The sequence below is a fragment of the Meleagris gallopavo genome, chromosome 13 (assembly GCF_000146605.3).
Source record: "Meleagris gallopavo isolate NT-WF06-2002-E0010 breed Aviagen turkey brand Nicholas breeding stock chromosome 13, Turkey_5.1, whole genome shotgun sequence".
NCBI lineage: Eukaryota > Metazoa > Chordata > Aves > Galliformes > Phasianidae > Meleagris > Meleagris gallopavo.
In genome coordinates this window covers 8,612,166-8,620,286 of record NC_015023.2, presented here as the reverse complement: position 1 = coordinate 8,620,286, position 8,121 = coordinate 8,612,166, and positions in this window count along the sequence as shown.

Below are 8,121 nucleotides of genomic sequence, written 5' to 3'. Positions count from 1 at the left end.
AGTATGACCACGTGTAAAATGATCAAAAAAAGCACTTTCTCAACACACTGCTGATTAATCCCATTGATGACAATGTTCCCTTGGGATTTTGTTTCTTGCTACACAGAAGTATTATGGGGTCCTCCTGTGAAATTCCTCAAATTCTGTGCCCCATATAATAAAGAAAATTAGACTATAAGGTTTAGAGATGCTGTTCATACTAGAACACATGTCAAATAGCCACACCGGATCATCCCCTATAGCACTGAAAACATATAAATCGTAGTGAAAGACATTTATTCTCATATAAAAACAACCTCAACATTAAGGAAAATAAGCAAAAATAGCCATGTCAGAGCTTTTACCTTCCTTAAGGTACCAGAGAATTACGAAGGAAAAAAAGATCAGTGAAATACTGCTATTCTGTAGAGACATCAATCTGAAATATCTGGGTTTCCTAATTAGCACTTTTCATTTGTTAGTGATTCTACACAGCCTGAAGTCCATTACAAAGCTCCTGTTGATTCCACCAGCACCAGATCAAGAGTGCTGTCTGAAATTTAGCCCTGTGAGGAACTCCAGGCCCGTGTATCACAGATGTCGTAATCCTCAGATGTCAGACCTGCCAGCAGACACAACGGGGTTCTCTGTGCTGTATGACCTTCACTCCTTCTGAACTCTGAGCTAGTGACTTAGGCTTCAAATAATACAAATTTCCAACACTGAAACAACTAGCTCGGATGTCATTAGTTACACAAGTCTGGAATAACCACACATAGACTTCCACATACAAGGCATTAGAGCAAAAAGCTCACCACATGCAAGATGCAGAAAAAGCCCTCAATCAATAAAAGATGAGAAGACCTCACCCATTATTCATTACATGCACAGATGTTAAAAAAGAATGAAAGGTACAGTATAATGGCTTTATGAAAGAAACAACACAGCATTTCTAGAAAAACTCCAGGTCTTGAGGGGAAAAATATTTAAACAGCCTAAGAATTTAAATCAGGATGCAAGAAGTTATTTAGGCCACCAGAAGATAAACTGCATACAAATAAAGCATATGCACTCTCCCCCTGCTATTTCTAAATTAAGTTTACACTTAAATCCCACCAATTCTAGGGAATGCATTTCCATGGCAGGTTTGCATAGAAATAGGTACACTGGACTGATAATACACTATACTCATAAGTTACACAGTGGCTTAGTTGTGAGGCAAAGCAGACTTCATACTGCTCTTGACCATTCTGTCACTATAAGTATTCGTGTATTTAAAATCAAGCACACACTTAAGCATTTTGCTGAACTGGAGCTTTACAGCAACTTAGAATCAAAGTTTGAGCATCGTGAAAGCACATGGCTCCTCTTCCAGAGTTCAGTAGCTTAAAATACTTGCAGTTTAATGCTAAAAAAACTAAATGGAATCCTGCTAGGGAAAAAGATCCCCTCAGTGCGCAGAAAATGTAGTTTGATTGCTGCCTTGTCCTCACATGTCTTCAAGCTCTCTCTATTCCTTTCCCTGCAGAGTCCCATAAAAGGTTTACTGTGGTGGTTACGATGACACAAGCAGGGCAGCAATATATTTTTCTCATAACAAATCCATCCAGAAGAATATCCTCAGCTCATAGATTAAACGGGAGGAGTTGTGACCCTTAATTACTGGCTCCTGATGTTACTGAGCTGGGTATTCCAAAATCACTACTTAAAGCACCTACCAGTACACTATGACATTTCAAAATGCATGCAGAGCAACTTCACAGTTCTGCACCAAGGGTCTGCCTGGGAAGGCTTGTTGGTGAAGGACACACTTGCGAACATCCCAGGGACGACAGCATTCTCAGTGTTCACACACAGTCTGCAGGTTTGCTTCCCACGCTGCTTCAAACAAAATACACTGCATGCAGTGTAGCATGCAGACAAGAGATCCTTATTAAACATCTCTGGAAGTCACAGTCTCATAAATTGTTAGCTGACCTGTTACTGCCTTACATTCATCCTCTCCTGGACTCCCACCAGTCAGCCACCTCCACATACAACTTTCTTCCAGTTGTTGTCGCACTACACTCCGCTGGGCACAGCTGGCCAAAAAGAAGAGAAGACAGTGGAGGAGATGCAGAGAGGCAGAGTGAAAGAAAGGAAAACAAAACGCAACCTTTTCTTATTAGGAAACCATATAATGTTAAAGTAGGCAGCATTTGAATGCATACATTTATAATGATCTGGTCTACATGAGTAGCATCTTTCCTTCAGGATACCCTTAGCCAGTTCTCCTGCATGTAGCTTCGCATTTACATATAGATGGAACCTTTCTAGAAAGCAATTTTACACAATTTGTCTTAATGTTTTTCTCATTAACACTGCACATAGATTAAGCTTCCTAAGAAGGAAAAGAGATACCTGGGTATCATAGGCACAATTTCTAGAGATTCTATTTGCTTTTAAAGAAAATATGTAATAAAAGATGAATAAAAAGAGGACCAGTCACAAGTGGATTTTCAAGATAAAAAAATTGTATAGAAATTGCTGTGGTGCTCTTAAAACAACCACGTCCTTAATTACCTCCTCTGGTTGGAAGTAACAACAGTACAAAAAATAGCAAAATTTCTAGTAACACAAACTTCCCTCACAGGGCTCAGTACTTCAGTAGGGATCATTGCTCTGAATCGATCAGAGCACTTAACTGTGTGCTGAAGTTTGGGCTCACAGATAAGCACGCGCAGAGTCAAATAAGGCTCAGTACCGTGCTGAAATGCTCAGCATCCAACAGGATTAAGCCTGCACTGCTGAAATCTAAATTTTCTTCATGTCTTATTTGCAGACAGGGTGTAGGATTCAAATTAGAGGGAGGATTAGGAGGAAAAAAAAAAAAAAAAAGAGTCCTCATGATAGCAGGGCCAGGCTAAGCAAACATTTCATGTACACACCAGAGGAAAGATGAAAGGAAAGCAGCTGCCCTTCCACGGTCAGAAATTCTTATCTGCTGACCGAACCTTTGTTGGTTTGAGAAAGCACAAGTGGTCTGCATTGGCGGAAGGTTCAAAGCAATTTTTTAATAGATAATGCAATCAAAAGTCTGTCTATCTGTTGAAATATTTAGAAGAACAAGATATCACTTTGACCTCCTTACACCTGCGACCTTTGTCAAAGACTTTAAGAAGTGCTTTACACTTGTTTATATTCTTTATCTTTAATGGGCTTCTGCATTTTTCAAAGATTAGCATTTTCTGAAGTCCTTTGAGTAAAAAGTATATTCTGTCATTTTTAGCAGTACTTCTATATTGTGCTGAAGGAAGGAGTTGCACAGGCAGGTACGCTACCAACGTAAAAACCAGTGACTGCCACAGGTCAGCTGTGGTTGTTGTAGAGGAACGTGCCTTTCTGGTCTGCAAGAACAACAAAAAAACAAACTAATTAAGGGAATAAGAGGATAAGGGAAAATGTTCAACACCATTAGGTGTGAAGTTGAAAATGGAAAATAGTTTCTGTTCTCTGTGTAATAAACTGTCGCAATATTTAGATCTTCAAAAGAATATTACAGAAGCAAACAGGAACTCCAATAAAAAAATTGCCTGTATCAACTGTAACATTTTGGCCAAATTATACAAAACAGAATCTTGCAAGGACACAGGAAAAAAAAAAAAGAAACGGGGTGAGTATCCACAATGTAGACTTTTACTAGGGAAATTAGCTAGTAGAATAGTCAGCTGTCATCTCTCTAGTCTTATAATTACAATATGGGGAAAGATCTAGGAAAGGTAAATTCAGTTGGCTGGTTCACCCCTTCATTTCCGTGCTCATAAACAGAGACTGTACGGTATAACTTTCCTAAGGAGCATCTCAAGTAGCAAAGAGCAGTGAACATTACTCTTCTAGTCCAGATCTATGACTGCAGATCATTAACTGCTCATGTTACTGACTGTTCTCTCACTTTCACCCTTCCATCCAAACATACTGCAAACACATTCATGATATACTGTACGCTACTTTCTACCTGAAAGGTCACTTTTTGGTTCACTGTTCCAAATTTGTCACCAACCAGGTGTACTTGCTGGCACTGATCCATTCAATACACTCAACATGCCTGACAAAGCTGTCTAAAATATTTGTAGCAACAGTGACTCATCTTTTTATACAGCTCAAAATCTTTCTGAAGACACTGCTGCCATGCTGGTTATCCTTCTGTCTTCTGTACTGCCCTCGCAGGCTCAAATGTATAGCTTCTCAGCTCTTTCCACTCCAGAGGCCAAACTTGCTCTCTTACTAGCAAGTATTGCTCCCCCAGAACCCACTTATGCCAAGAGTGACTTCAGCCCCATGCCAATAGAACTTCCATTTGTATTAAAAGTCTCTACTGTGCAGGAAAAACACGTGAGTGGTAATTACTTACTGTTTATGGATATTTCTTCTCTGATGGGTCCTCAGGCCAGATCCATCCAGATGCTGAGACTGTCAGGAGCTATAGCAGTCTGTGCAGACACTATCTGTCACTATGGACTGGCTTAGCCGAGAACTTCAAAAGCTTTGCAGATGCTAGAGAACAGCTGAGGCTATTTTCAGACTACTGCTGTAGTCACACCAGGGCAGCAAACCAGCCATGGAGCCCTCCAGCACCATCAGTGTTTCTCCCCAAGGACTACAGAGCTGTGTTACCTCTCTGATAGCCCCTGCATTTCCATCAGATGTGAAACTGAGTAGGCCTCCCTGACCCCCTTACATCTGAGGAAGGAAAAGAAGGTAGAGAGAACAAAATCTTCCCCACGAGTATTTTACCGTTTCGTTGATGTTAACAGCCTGATCAGGACTAGGCCAGATCCATTTACTTGTAAACAGAAATATAACGGTCTTGTTTGTGCATCTCTCACTCATGTCCTAGTGCACACCAGGCTGACCCAAGAGCCAGTCCTTTTAAATGAAAACTCCTTTCTGAAAGACAGATTAGGTAGCAACAGAATATACAGATGTGTCTCAATGCTTTGCCAAACCTACTATCCATCTATTTCACTTCAAGGACTTATTTCTGCAAAAGGATTAATGTCAATCCCTTAGCCCCAGATAGAACTTTTAGTCCAGAAGTTTTGTTCAAATCCTAAGAGCTTTCTGCACGGGGAGCACTTTGAATCCACATACTTACCCTTTAGGGAATCAAAGCAGTACTCTATAGCAGCAAATGGACCAGAATAGGGATGTTTCTGGTGGTGATGCTGTGTAGCTGTAACCACAGAACAAAAAGTACAGAAGGAACAGGAAGATGGAGTTTGTAGTCCAGCAGCAATCACAGGGAAAGTCAGAGTGACAGATTTAAGGATTTAATGAGAAAATACTACAAAATATTAACAAAAATGCAACCAAGTAAACAGGTATGTAGAATTTTCTTATTTTTTAGGTTTAATGGAATGCTGAGACTAACATGATTCTTATGTTGTACTAGATAACGTTTTTGAGAAACAGCATTACAAAAGGTTAAATATAGAACAGATGTAAGTTATAAAATACAACCTGATCAAAGCTTGGATTTTGAGACAGATATGTTAGCAAATGATGATAAATCAGTCCCACTAGAATTGTAAAAAGCAGACAAATGTAACTGCAAGAGCAAAAGAGTTGAAAACAGGGGAAGGAAGAAAAAGAGTAGAAACAAATGCTGAAGTTAATTCTAGACAACTTGTATAGAACATCAGCTATATTCCACAAAAGGGAAATAACATCTACTGACATACACTCAATTTGCTTTCAAAATAGGACTCAAACACTTTAAAATCTTAATATTAGCTTAATATATACAAATCCCTACTCATTTCCTACTTAGTAGGTGCTCTTCTCAAGAGTTTTTCAATTTCAACAAGATCTGTACTGTCACGATCAAAACTGCAGAAGGCCTGGAAAATCTGACAAAAGCAGGTACTTGTTAGAAAGCTGAAACCACTTCTAGTTACCTTGCTGTACCTTTTTTTTTTTCTTTTAAATGAAGAAAAACTACTTACTACATCTAAGCTAGAACAAAACGTATAGGAATTCAGACATTCGAATGAAAGTTGGGAGCTCCATTTCTTTCCTTTTCATAGGTAAATAAATAAAACACAGTGAGAAGCACACTATTTACCGAGATGGAAGTGAAACAGAAAACATTTGAAAGCCCAGGAAAAAGGAGGTAATTGTTAGGACTGTCAGCAGGGGACCGCTGTGATAATTTGATCTGAACTCCGCTAACAAATCACCGCACCATTCTTTTTACTTTAGTATCTGTTTATGCTTCTACAAATTGAAACCCCACTGGCAATGCAGCGAAGAACAGAGCTCAGCACAATCGCACGGCGGCCTGGCGATTAGTTCAAGGTGGGGAAGGATTAGCTGACCATCCCAAACCTGCAGTCCTCCTCAGTATTTTGTCTTTCCCTGCTGAGGTAAAAGGGTGCAGACATATGTAAGTAATAAACTAACAGGCTTCCATCTACTTGAGGTTGAGTGGAAGGAATGCAGAACAAAACTATAAAAAAATAATGGACAAAGGGGTAGTGAAAACTTGGGGGAACTCAATACTCCATCTGCTCAACCAGGCTGGGATGCAGCACTTGGATGCTCAGACATTTTTAAAGATACTGCAACTGTGACTTTTACTGATCTTGCAGCACACTGCTCTATGCCAACATTTAGGAGATCAAGAGGCTGATATATGAGAGGAAAGGGGATGTTTGACTCACTAAAACATATTCTGCAAGAATTCAAGGCTTTTTAAAGCAATAGGAAAAGCAATACATTACTGAATCTTGAATATATTGTGACATTCGTTTCTAAGAAGCATAACTGATATCCAGACTCATTATATACTCTTATGATATATATGCACAGACATACAGATGAGTTCATATGTTTATGCTTATTTTTGTGAAGATATTTTATATCACATAAACCTGCCGGAAATTTCATTTCTAATGAAAGTTATATTAAAAACATTCTGAAATGAATATAAACGGGAGTGCAGCTATTTTTGGGTCCAATTTGGCACTATATGACAGCAAGCAACAAAAAGACAGAGAAACTGAGCAAAGAATTTTGAAGTTGAATGAAGTAAAATCAGTTGGCTTTTTTCTACTTTATAGCCCATGCTATACATTAAACATCTGCCTCTGCTGAATTCAGTGTGAATTTTTGACAGTCCTTGTATCTCTCATCCTCGTGCCATGGAGGAGTTAGAAAAGCAGCGCAGCATGGTGATGGTTTTCCTCCCACCCAGGCTTCGAGGCACTGTGTACTCTCCAGAGGAGGAACTTAGTATCAGCAGTTCCTGTGCTAATCTCTCCTAAGAGCTTTAAGTCTTCAGCACTTTTGGAATTCAAGTTAATAACTACTAATGACATAGAAGGATGAGAACTGCGTCTTCACGGTACTCCTTATTTAAGCGTTTTTCACATCAAATTCAAATGGAAATTTAGCTTTGTCAGGTGAGAGGGCTGCTGAAAAGGATCCAACATCTTCAAAAAACTGAAAAAAACAATTGAATTAAATTTGGGTGTAAAAGCAATGTGATGTTCTGATTCTCTGGAGGACTCAAAAACATTCTCACAAATAAGAAAGCATGAGGAGCAGCTTACAAAGAGGTAAAATGACCCTTGACAAGGTTGAGAACTACTCATCTCTTAAGTACACATTTAAGGAGAAGCAACCAAGTTAGCTTGGGGTATTTCAGCACTCACTGACTGCACTGTCCAGCACAGGGGTGATCAAAGCACTCAATAAAAAATAAATACCAAAAAACCTGAGAAATTACTTGGCAGAAATTGACAATTTTCTATCAAGTCATCTGCCCAAATCATTGAGAAACATTAGTGCTCACCTGGATCTATCAAACAAGCAGGTCCGAATACTGAAACTCTTTTACCACCGTTACACACTCAGCAAACGTCAGCACAAACCTGGCTGTAGTACAAGTATAACAGCATCTAGCTGCTAAAGCTCTGTATTCTCATCTTGGCACACCGGAAAAGAAAATCACTGCCAGAAATGTTAATATTCAGAAATCGAAGATATTGATTTTGTTTTCTTCATGAGTGAATTCTGAAGTTTTTATCTAGCAGTAAACTGTCTATCAAGTAAATAAATAACTAAATTAGTTTTTTTTTTTCTTTTTTTTTCTTTTTTTTT